This window comes from Callorhinus ursinus, unplaced genomic scaffold (genome assembly GCF_003265705.2).
Source record: "Callorhinus ursinus isolate GAN/ISIS: 27379988/994484 unplaced genomic scaffold, GSC_fseal_2.0 scaffold2, whole genome shotgun sequence".
Lineage (NCBI taxonomy): Eukaryota > Metazoa > Chordata > Mammalia > Carnivora > Otariidae > Callorhinus > Callorhinus ursinus.
Genome location: NW_027397064.1, coordinates 81612225 through 81623295, shown reverse-complemented (window position 1 = coordinate 81623295; position 11071 = coordinate 81612225). Strand labels below are relative to the sequence as shown.

General features: G+C 34.4%; 1 non-coding gene across 1 annotated transcript; it reads left to right on the top strand.

Moving 5' to 3' along the window:
* Window positions 1–2203: 2203 nt before the first annotated feature.
* LOC112813218 (U6 spliceosomal RNA) lies at window positions 2204–2306 on the top strand. Its single transcript, XR_003205477.1, has one exon. It is a non-coding gene; the product is annotated as a U6 spliceosomal RNA (small nuclear RNA).
* The last annotated feature ends 8765 nt before the right edge of the window (window positions 2307–11071 follow it).

Here is an 11071-nt window from a genome sequence, read left to right as displayed (position 1 = left end):
TAGCCATGACTGAATGTAAAACAAACAAATGAATAAACATAAATAAAGTATACTTCGAGAAAAAATGCACATCTTATACCTAGAGACTGATAAAACTTTGATATTGACAAAGCCAAGCCATATAATTTAATCTGTTCAAAGAGTATGTGTATGTTCATGAGTTCATTCATCGCAAAGAGACCATTGTTGGTTGTCACAACTCTCTGGGGTTTGGATACTGGCTTCTAGTCAATAGAGGTCAACGAACCTGTTAAACATCCTACAAGGCACAGGACAGTCTCCACACAAAGCATGACCCAACACAAAAAGATCAATACTACTGAGGTTGGAAACTTGCCTTATGCCCAGTGAAATTTGGCTAAATCCCACTTAATGTAAGTCATCTTCAATTTTCCACATCATTTCTTTCTCTACTATATTCAAAAGAAGAATATATGATACAATATATGTCTTCGAAATGAAAGAACTGATGCACTGCTGATTTTGAATGTAAAATTGCTGTGCCTAAGAGTACACAAAAATACCAGAAAGAGTTGTTCAGTGTTTGCCACTGTCAGCACTCCACCACAGACACCCCATCTGGTGCAGTCTGATATGGATAATAATGGTGGAGTGTTCTCGCTGTCTTGACTGTAGTCATTACTGTGATGTTATTTGAGGACTAAGTAGTGTTTGCCCATTGGACCATAAAAGTGTGTCATGTAAATACAGGTTTTAGAGCACACAATAGTCTGTCCATGTGTAGAAATATGCAGGGGGAAAAAAACCCTCATAAAATGCTTTTTAATATTATTTGTTGGGCATGTGAAGTAATTCCTTTTCAAAGTTAAATCACTTGGAAAAAAGGGGGCCTCTCTTTTCAAAGACCCCGTAAGTAATTATGCTGCATTATACATCATTCATATGTCAGTGCAAATTTTGTTTTTAAATGTAAGGAGTTTTGAATGACACGGTACCAAGCAAATGTCCAACATTAACCAAACCTTTTATTTATTTATTTACTCTCACCTGAATTGCTCTTTGAAATTGAATTGGGGGTAGGGGGTTAGTATTTATACAGTCAGCAACCTCATATTTGACACTTCATCCTAGAATTAAATTCTGAACACTGAAAAATCTCATAGAAAAGAAATTACAAATGACAATAACCTTCAGAAAAAATCCTTAACAATAGTTGAGACCCTTTTCTCAGTAGATATTATATTTAATTTTACAGCAAGAAATAAAATGGGAACTATAAGAGGCCAAAATAGTATTTAAAAATTCTATACTTTGAATCATACATAGAATTGTATACTTAAAAGTGTGTGATTATATTGTTGGAAGCTTGAAATATATGCTGTGTTGAGCCTTTTTCCCCCCATCCCTTAACAATGATGAACATTTTCTTATTGAGATCAATGTATAATAATGACAGTTAGAGAGTAACATTTATAGTTATGTAAAATGAAACTGTCCAGATTGGACTCAGTGACTTGATGATACACAGAACAATCAGAGTTATTAAAATGGTGGGTGGCCTTATAGACCCTCAGATGCTTCTCAAAACAAATCATCTTGACAGGAAGAAAATCTTACAAAATGAAGTTTATATGCCTTCTGCTCTTTATAGACATTTTAAACTTGAGAAACAACTCTAGAGAATTATTGAAATTTAATCTTCAAAAATAAAAAGGTAAAATATCTGCAAATATTCATTACCCTCAGACTTTATTTAATTTCAATATTTTAAGAAATGTGTGGAAGAGATATAGATAGATGATAGATAAATAGAGGATAGGTATTTTCCTTTGCCACATTTTCCATCATTTAGAAAATAGTTAAACCCATTCTAGTAAGAGTCAGTTTTACATTGGATTTTGTTAACAAATATTTAGGTCAAACTAGCATCTGCTTCAAATTCGTTCAAGTTCTGTCCTTTAGGTGTTTAAATTGAAAAGAAAGAGTGATAAAAATATCACTTTATCTGTGCAGTGACATATTCCTAGTTATAAGAACTACTGACCAGTTTTATCCATTTCTATAACATCCATAAGTTTTCAATTCTTTGACATTGCTGCTCAAGAAAATATCACGATAAATTAATCTAAGACCTATTCAATAATATGATAGTTTACTTTCCCTGAATAGATCTTCTTCCATTAAAGAAAAATACCAACTGGTGAGAGCTGAGATGGAGAATTCTAAAACAAGACTGTCATACTCACTTTGGCAATGCATATACTAAAATTGAAATGATACCGAGAAGATTAGCATGGTGCCTGCACAAGGATGACACACTAAAGCAAGACCATCACATTGAATTTCCAGGCTACATTGTACTGCCTGGGCATCCTTAGACAGGTTAAGTAACTACCTGTGGTTGAGTTGCCTCATCTCTAATTGCTGATGGTAAGAGTTCCTACCTCATAGGATTTTTACAAGGAGTTAATGATTTAATATATATGAAGATTTTAAAACAGTGCCTCACATATAGTAGCACTGTATAAGAATTAGCTCTTTTTGAAAATATTTCTTTTTTATTTTTTCTTCATTTGAAGAATAAATGTATCATCCTTGAATAGAGCTATAATTTGTTAATTGTGTGTTTGTTATGGGTGCCACAATAAGTTACCCCAAGCAATCTCAGGTTCAGATATGAACATCTTCTACTAAACTAGTAAAAACACTAGCTTTTGCAAAAAGACTAAGATAACTAAATTTAGTGTTAAAGTTCTAGCGAAAATGGCCAGTATAACCTATAAGTAATATTCAGGGTTTTATTTCCCAGTATTTCTATATGATAAGTTTGTTTTTCATATGTAATAAGTCATAAAGAGTAAGGGTACCTGAAGGGAAAACCAAAAATAATTTCCAATTTGTGATGTTCAATTTAAGGTATAAGGACATACATAAATATTAGACCCGTACAGTTTTGTTTGCCATGCGATTTGTCAAATACACTCTCTTTTCCATCGATGCCCTTACCAAGTAGTGTTTTTCTAAAAAATAGATTAATCAATCGGCCCAATTGTAAAATAATTTGAACAATATTGAGTATAACCAATTTTATCTGATGTGCATGGTATAAGATCTAATAGTGGAGTTTTTATGACACTTGTGGTCATTTTAAGATTTACATTAAAGTTAAGATGCTTTAGGACTAGGTGGCAAATAGCATCCTAATAGTCAGAACCTAACAGTCATGACCTAATAATCTGGTTTTCTGTCAACCTCAGCAACCTAATTTTATGCTACTTCTTCCTTTGCTCACTAATCTTCAGCCACAATGGCCAATTTTTAGTTTCTCAAGTGAACTAATGTCCTTTATTTCCACAGAGATTTAAGACGAATACTGTTTCAACTGCCTAGAATAGTTTTCCTCCATCTTTTCATCTATTCAGCATGTCTCTATTGGGATATAATATTAGCTGTCACTTCTTTCAACCTCTAAAATACATCGTCTTCTCATTATATTATCTTTTTTTTTAAGATTTTACTTTATTTATTTATTTGAGAGAGAGAGAGAGAGAGAATGAGAGACAGAGAGCATGAGAGGGAAGAGGGTCAGAGCGAGAAGCAGACTCCCTGCTGAGCAGGGAGCCCGATGTGGGACTCGATCCCGGGACTCCAGGATCATGACCTGAGCCGAAGGCAGTCGCTTAACCAACTGAGCCACCCAGGCGCCCCTCATTATATTATCTTTTTAAAAAGATTTAATTTATTTATTTGAGAGAGAGAGAGAGTGTGCACAAGCAGGGAGAGGGGCAGAAGGAGAAGGAGAAGCAGGCTCCCCACTGAGCAGGGAGCCTGATGCTGGGCTCTATCCCAGGACCCTGGGATCATGACCTGAACCAAAGGCAGACGCTTAACCGACTGAGCCACCCAGGTGCCCCTCATTATATAATCTTATACTTGCTTGTACTTTTATTGTGTAGGATTAATTTAACATTGTAGTACGTTATTTTTTTCATGACTTCTTCCCCAGTAGACCATAAATTTCATGAAGAATTGGACCTTGTTGTATGTTCACTTCTGTTCTCTATTGAAATGACATTGATGCCCTCACCTCAACAAAATGTGTACTGATATCCCTACTCTTCTCTTCTGACTTTTGACTAATTTGAAATGGTCAGCTTGACAGTCGCACTTAATATGGTCCAGACAGAAGTCCTGACCTGCTCCCATCCCACCTAAATTCTCCATTAGAGATGAGAATCTTCATCTCTTACAAAGAATACTTCCATTCAGCTACTGCTCAAGCCAGAAACCTGGAAGTCATCCCTGATACCTCCCTTTTCCACACCCTCCATTTCTAAGTTATCACTAAGTCCTATCCTCTGTATGCATCAAATGTATGTAAACAGGTCTGCATGTCTTCTCCACAATTGCCACATGTATCATTCAGGGTCCTGCCATAAAAGAACAACCCACTTAGAGTGGGTAATATGAAGGAAATGTTTAATGAAAACATATTTAAAAGATAAGGTAAGTAAGGTTTGTGGAAACCAACCAGAAATACTTCAAGATCCCACAGCTAGGAACAAGCAACAGGAAGCTGTTGACAATGCAGGCTGAAAGGACAAAGGGAAGTTACTGGAAACTAGAAAGCCTAGCTCCATGGTGAGAGATGTCTGAGATAAACCATGTCCTCTGATAGAAGAAGAGAGGTCAAGGCACAGAAGGAGCAGGGGAATAAAAACCGAACTTCATTCTGTTGCCAACCTCAAGTCACAGGCTGGTATTTCCCATTAGCTAAACCAAAGTGGAATTTAAAAGACAAAGAAACCCCTTGATGTCATGCATAATCATTAGTATTTTGGGGGTCATAAGGCATGGACAGAACAAACTGAAAGTATTCTGCAAACCATTTTTCTCCTAGCCTTTGTCGTTTCCTACCTGAACTATTGCAATGACCCACTAACTGGTTTGCCTACTTTCTCTGTCACAAACACCTATACGCAATGCTCTTACAGCAGTAAGAATTCTGTTCTTGGATTGAAACCTACATCAAGTTTTTCTGTTTAAAATATTTCTGTCAGTATTTATCTTTTACTCTCAAACTCCTTGTTTTGAAATTGTATAACTTCTATTATAAAGGTTAATTTTCTTATTTTCTTTTTCCACACTAGACTGAGTTCTGTGAAGGCAGGCATTACCTATTTTCATCTTTGAGTCCTCTATCAATGTGACTAGAACACACTAAATGCTAAATAAATATTCTATGAATTAATAAATTTTAGAAAACACATTTGTATTTTTAAAAGCTCCCCAAGAGGGGCACCTTGGTGGCTCAGTTGGTAAAGTGTCTGTCTTTGGCTCAGGTCATGATCTATGGTTCCTGGGATAGAGCCCCGCATCAGGTTCCCTGATCAGCAGGGAGTCTGCTTCTCTTTCTCCTTCTCCCCCCCCCCCCCTCCCCCCCTTGTCTTCCTCCACCCCTTAAATAAATAAATAAATAAATAAATAAATAAATAAATAAATCTTTAAAAGCTTCCCAGGTGATTCTAGATTTTAAAAAAAATGGTTATTGGGACAACTAATCTTCTAATGCTCTAGACTGTAAAGAGAATAATTAGTAAAATTAATCCTTACCCAGAGCGCCTGGGTGGCTCAGTCGTTAAGTGTCTGCCTTCGGCTCAGGTCATGATACCAGGGTCCTGGGATGGAGCCCCGCATCAGGCTCCCTGCTCGGCGGGAAGCCTGCTTCTTCCTCTGCCCCTCCCCCTGCCGTGTTCCCTCTCTCGCTGCGTCTCTCTCTGTCAAATAAATAAAATCTTAAAAAAAATTAATCCTTACAGAATTGATTCATTTATTATATATTAAATAGAAACTCACAATGTGTTCATAAAATGTGATTCTTTACTAGGGCTTGGCTAAGTCTATTTATTTATTTTTTTCTAGTTCTTTTTTCCCTTTCAGATACCAGGTTTAACCTCCATTGGGAAAACCAAGTATTTCTCCCTTTTAAAAGCTCATACATGAACAACCTGATGGTGAACCTGTTCACATTTAATCTTGGATTTGAGGAGAGGAAATACTTCCCAAGTGCTTTAATGCTTTCTCATTATCAGATTGTATAGAAGAAAAATTCTTTTCTACAATTTAAAAATGTAACATTTTTGCATATCTAAGAACTACCATAGGACTGAGGTCATTTCATTGAGTATTTTAATGTTAAATTGTTTTTTTTTTTTTTTTCTTTTCCTTTGGATCACAGGCCCTGGGCGTTCTACATACCTGGCTCTGACCTTTTTCCATTTCATTTCTGATATTTTTTTTAAACAAATTGTTTCCATTTCATCTGTTATAAGGACAATATTTTCTTATCTATGTTCAGATGTTTATAAACGTTTGATATGCATCTGCCTGTTGTAGTATTGAAGCAATTCCATTTTGGTGACACATTCTCTAACTCCACCTTTGCCAAGAAATGTTCATATTTCAAAATCTACTATTTTGATAGATAAACAATAATATATTAGTTAACCACTATAGTATTTTCGGACATGAATACCTCTTGTGATCTCTAGGTATTTTAATAAAATTATTTCAATAAACCTATGTATCACATAAGGAATATATATACATATATATTCCTTATTTATCACATGTAAGTAAATAAAAATACTTATGTTTCAGCATAGAGATGTTTACCTCATTCCTCTCCTTAAAAATGAAATGTAAGTAAAATCCCTAATTTACCGAAAATAATTGTGTAAACAGCAATTTGTTAGAGAAATTCTCTTATCTTCTGCATTTAATTTTGAAAAGGGCACTAGCTCTAACACCTAATCTCCAGCATTTCCATTAGCAAACTGCCCTCCCCTGTGTCTGTGTGTATTAACATCCATCCTAGGTTGTAATCAAATATTTGTGTAATTATTCTTGGCAAAGTTAGAGGTTGCAAAGCACAAGATACATATAAAACTGTAGTGGCATGTTTTCATTAGTGAATTTATAAAACCTGGGGTATTTCTTTATTACAGTCCCCAATAGGTGAGTTCTATTATTAAGATAACACCACTAAGATTTGCAGAAAAATTATGACCCCAATTTTGATTCCAAATTATTCAGTTTCTACCTCCTCCTAAATGCAGTCATTACTGATATCATTGTTTCTGTTCCTGTTTATTCTACTATAAATTTAAGGGTTAGATAATTTGATTTATTCCACAGTTCCTTAATTGAAATGAAGCATGTCCATCTAATCTTTCCAATATGATTGTATTTTCCACAAACACAAAGAAACGCCTTATGTCTTTTGCATCTCTCATAATTTCTAGCACAGTTCTAGACATGAATAAATATTCAATAATTATATATTATTTGCTCCATATAGTTATACAATCCTAACTGATTGTTAAGATATATTATACAGTTTATTTAGCAGTGCTGGAGGTAATAAACTAAAATCAAACCTCTGGCATTTACTTAAGGAAAATCCAAGAGTCATTTACTTAGGGAATCTACTTTGCCAGGTCTTTTCTTGGTGTTAAATGTGATCAATATATCCTGACTGCTAATGGCAGTAATAAGATTACTATCACTATCAACCTTAAGACTTCAAAAGTGAAAGGAAGTAGAATCGTGAAACCAGGTGCTATGGGTCATGGGGGTAGGAAGAGTAGGAGCTAGCCCCTCTATCTTGCCCTACTCACCTGTGTGGCACAGGTAATGATGAGTGGGAAGGCAGCAGCCTCTAGACAAAACATCGCAACTCCAAAATGTGAGGGTTCTGAGTTTTATTTTTACTTGTGTTATCATAGACTTGATTACAATTTTAAATTAATAAATAAATATTTCTTTAGTATTGCTAAATTAATACACTGTGTTAAAATTTTGTGGGGTATTATGTTATTTTTCTCCATTTTAGATTCTTTTGACCCTCCAGATATTTGATGAAGCAAATGCTTTTATCCTTAACCTGATCTTGGTAATGAGTAGTAAAAATTGATGTTCTAAAGACGTATCTATCTACATTACTTTTTATTGCAAAATTTACATTCCAGTCTTAGGTGATCTGCTCTGTTTTAAAATGAATCTAAATATTAAGTCCTGGGGAAGAATAACATTTAGGGAAAAAATGTTAAAATATAGCAACTAATGTTAATACTTACTAACACTTGCTTATCTACAAGTATTAAAAGGGAAAGGTTTTCCCACCATTATAAGATGTTACAGTGTTAATCTACATTTCAATTAGATATTTAAAGGCAATTCTAGAACTGTCAAGGACCTGCTCTTAAGCTTGAGGGAAACCTACAAAGGAATGCTGACAGTTTCATTTTATGTGACATGAAGGCATTATGTTATCAAGAAAATATTATTAGTTACTCAGACATTTGAGCACGTTACACTGCAGATTCTCAGAAAGTTCCACAGATACTCTCTAGTGTATGGTGCTAAAATATTACCTATGAAAATATTCTGAGATGTAAAATTAAAGAAGTGGTCTGAATAAGCAAGGGTTCTTCTATTTCACTTGGTTCTATCTCAAAATTATAGCAAAGCCGGAAGCTTTGAATAAAGCACTCGTTTGAAAATCCCAAACTTTGAAGGAGGGATTTAAAAGTATATGCTAAAGTATGTTTAAATGTTTGTTAAAGACTTACAAACTAGAAGAGTCACATTGTAAGCAACCCTTGGATTTTATAATATAGGCTTGATAGAAGCACCACATTCCTGGTTCTGATACCCTCCTAAAAATAAGAAAAGTTTTGTGATTTTTTGTTGTTGTTATTGTTGCTTGTTTGTTTGTTTGTTTTTGTTTTTGTTTTTCTCTGAGGCAGCAAAGAATTATTGACCCAGATAGCCCAGAGTTCTACAGATTTGGGCACAAATGATAATCTCTAACTTCTAATTACTTTGCATTCTTTCTCTTTTCCTATTCTACCCCTTATTACACTGTTTCCCAAAGTATAGCAAGCTTATCACTGACAGTTGATAAGATGAGTAAAGGCAATGAATGAACAGATTTTATTATTTAAGAATTGAGATAGTTGTACATTTGCTTTAACATATATTATACAAAAGATAATCAACACATTAAAAATACCTTAGATATTATTGCTTGGGAATATAGACAATATTCAGGTAATATAAATGTTCAAGATTTTGAAAAGGAGTTGATTTAAAGAAATATATTAAATAAGTACTTGTTTAGGTAGCACATAGCTATGGCAAAAAGTGAAGGTGGGACAGAAATGTCTAAACTAGAAGAGACACTGTCCATGGTACTCATTGTTCTCACTCTTCTCAAAGACATGTTATCTCATGCTGAATCCAAGTAAACCTTTTATCCTTTGAAAGGTTCTGATACTGCCATAAAAATATCTTCAGCCATCTCCAATGACACTGTATTCCAAAGCAAGACTTTTACTAAACCATTAAGTCTGATGCCAACAGCTGTGTGATAGTAGAAATAACATCAGTAAAATATTTTTTCTTTCATCTGCTCCATCAATGAAAACTATTAATTTTCCACTCTAAAACAACTCTCCCATTCTAGTTTGGTCTTACAGTTTTATATTTAGCCATTAATTAATCAAAAGTGTGAGGAAGAGGGATTTTATTTACTTATTAAGGGAACTTGCATCCCTAACTCGTCGACATATTCTTCCATAACTTTCCATGATGCATTCTAACTCCCCCTATCAATGACTTCCATACAGATTAATCTTTTTAAAACACTCTTTTACTGAAGCTCATTAAATATTTTAATAGATTTGTGGACAGCACTTGCTATATACTAGGCTCTATGCTAAATACACAGATTATATCATTTTTGTCATCTCCTTATACCAAGTCGACTAAATACAGATGAGAACAATGAGACAATAAAACATCAAAGGTCTTGTGGTCACTCTGAGAATGACACTGGTTTCAGTACCCTTAACTTGTGCTACTGCATTACATTATTTTGATATATAAATCTGATATCAAGACTTACAGTGAATCCTCTTTTATATTTATCTTCAGCATGTGACAACATCAATCACTCTCTCAATTTTGAATGCCTGTTTTGCTTGATCTTGTGATGCTCCCTGCTATTGATTTCCTTTTCACTTTTCTCAAAAATTGCATTCTCTTTTGCTGATTCATCTGCCTCTTACTGCTTTTATGAATGAGCCTTGCACAAGGTAGCATAATTAACCTATCTCTATGCTCATGTTGTATATTCATTATTTAGCATGTCTTTAATATCAACTCAACATTTGGGACAACAGATTGAAAATATTATCAAAATACTGCTATTACTCTTTGCAGAGTAACTGGTGTGATTTTTTTCCCCACTAGGTTGGGATATAAATCATATCCTATTTTGTTTTTAAATTAATCACTTAGGTTTATATATTTAGTAGAAACTATAGCTACTGCTTATCTTGTTTTACTGTACTTCCAAATACCAGAAAGGAGAAAGAGAGTAGATCATTCTCAAAGAGAGAACTAAGATCATTCTTTCAATGGCAATGGTATTATTAGTAGCCCAGGTTCTTACTCAGGTCAAATGGCACTTCCATGTGTGCTACTGGAGTTAAAATTTAAATTAATATTAACATTAGTTTATACTCAAAAGTTTAGTCATTCTTCCATAAACATAAACATTAAGCAAAGGTCTCAGGGCCTTCTGCTCACCCAATATGAACGGCTTTTGAGCTCAGGTAACTACTCTGGATATCAACTTCTCATGTGATTATTTCTTCTCTAATGATTTAATATGCTTTCCAAGACAGCAAAATTTAATCAGGAATGTTATAGTCAACGAATAGAGAAGCTTAATGAGCATTGGTTCTCAAAAAAGAGTGGGTTAGGGTCTTTGTCATTGCCTCTCAAGAGACTCAGAGATCGCTATATATATATATAAAACAAATTTACTTCCAAATAACACAGAGGATTGGAGGAGGCAAACCATACTCCTCTGAGGCAATGGGATCCATGCAAATATTGAGGGAAGAATCAAAGAATATCTGTTTCACTATGCTGGAATGTACTTGCTTAGTATCTCTTGGCATGGTCCCTTAAAAATAAAAATTAGTCTCTTTTCACTAGGTATCCTATTAGAGTTCATATATTAAATGAGGAGTGCTTG